This window comes from Chrysochloris asiatica, unplaced genomic scaffold (assembly GCF_000296735.1).
Source record: "Chrysochloris asiatica unplaced genomic scaffold, ChrAsi1.0 scaffold00157, whole genome shotgun sequence".
Lineage (NCBI taxonomy): Eukaryota > Metazoa > Chordata > Mammalia > Afrosoricida > Chrysochloridae > Chrysochloris > Chrysochloris asiatica.
The window spans coordinates 2,053,417-2,055,242 of NW_006408675.1; positions in this window are offsets into that span (position 1 = coordinate 2,053,417).

A 1,826-nucleotide genomic window follows, 5' to 3' on the forward strand; every position below is an offset into this window, starting at 1 on the left:
GAATCCTTCAATATTGGAAGTCGGAGCTTGAATTTTTTCTTCACTTCTTTTAACTTGAGAAATGTGAACAATTCATACCTTTTAATTTTCTAACTGTAGGTCTTTGCTCATTTTATTATACTTGACTTTTTCTCCTTGAGCTGCCCTTTGACATTTTCTGCTCAGTTCTTTTACTTTCTCACTTCTTCTAATCATTATAATATCTCTACTCTGGAAAGCAAATTTCAGAGTCTCTTCTGACATTCATTTTGGTCTTCACTTTCTTTCCTGTCTTCTTAATGACATTTTGTTTTCTCCCTGTATGAAGTTCTTGATGTTATCCCATAGTTCTTCTCGTCTTCATTCATTAATGTTTAATTCAAGAAATCTGTTCTTGAAATGGTCTCTAATTTCAGGTGGGATATATTGAAGCTCATATTTTGGCTCTTGTGGACATGCTTAATTTTCCTTTTTTTCAGTCTGTACTTGCATATGAGCAATTGATAGTCTGTTTTACTGTTGACCCCTAGTCTTGTTTTGGCTCATGATATTAAACTTTTCTACCATCTTTTCCTACAGATATAGTCAATTTGATTCCTGTGTATTCCATCTGGTGAGGTTTATGTGTATAGATTAGGTTAAAATGTTGTTTAAAAATGTATTTTCAATGAACAAGTTGTTGGTCTTGAAAAATTCTATCATGCAGTTTCCAGCATAATTTCTCTCACTAAGGCTATATTTTCTAGCAATCCTTCCTCTTTATTTTCTTTTTTATATCTGTTGGACTTCAATCACTTAATTTATTATGCATGATATTTGCATCTTCTCCTTTTTCTCTTATTAGTTTTTCCAGTTGTTTGTTGGTTTATTAATCCTTTTAAAGAACCAACTTCTTGTCTTGTTTATTCTATTATTTTTGTGTTTTCTATTTACATTTATTTCTGCTGTAACCTTCATATTTTCTACTGGTAGTTGTAGGTTTAGTTAACCTATTTCTAATTGATGAAGGTACTGGGTTAAAGTGTTGATTTTAGTTCTTTCTTCTTTTTGGATGTGTGTGCTTATTGTTATAAATTGCCTTCTGAGCACTGCTTTTGCTCTTTCCCAAAGGTTTTGTTGTGTTCTTGTTTGGTTCAATGCATTTTTTAACAACATTTTTAAATTTCTTCTATTAATTACTAGTAGTTTTTAAGTAGGTTGTAATTCAATTTCCATGTGCTTGATGTTTTCCTTGATCTTCCAGTTGTTGATTTCTAATTTTGTGATATGTGACATTGTTTTACAATATTTTGACATTTTAATAATTTACTGAGGTAAATTGTGGCCTGGAGAATGTTCCATGTGCACTGGAAAACAATTTGTATTGTTTTATCATTGTCAAGTTGTTCTAATGCTTTTTTCTTCCTAAGAAAAGATATTTGGCTCTGTATTTTGGTCACTTGTTTGGGCCTCTGTCTTGAGTCTTCAAGTGTATTGAAGTTGCCTGTTGTTTCTAAGACATCGTGGTGTTATATTTGCATTTAATTGATAATTATATGTTGGGGTGTTATTAGGCACTCACTACCCACCTCTTGGTGTGTGTGATAGGGAATGGAAGTGTGTGCATAGTTCTTTGTTCTCTGTTTATGCAGTATAGTTCAGGGTGTGTTTGGCTGGTGCTGATTGCTGTACATTATTGATCAGGTGATACAAAAGGTGGTAATAGCTCTTGTCCCATGGATAGGCCTGCCAGTAGTATGGTTATGGTTGGGCTATATGCGCATGGTTTTTGTTTCCTGTCAGGTGTGGCAAGAACAAAACACACACACAAGAGAGAAACAATAGACAACATCAAAAAGTAAAAAAAA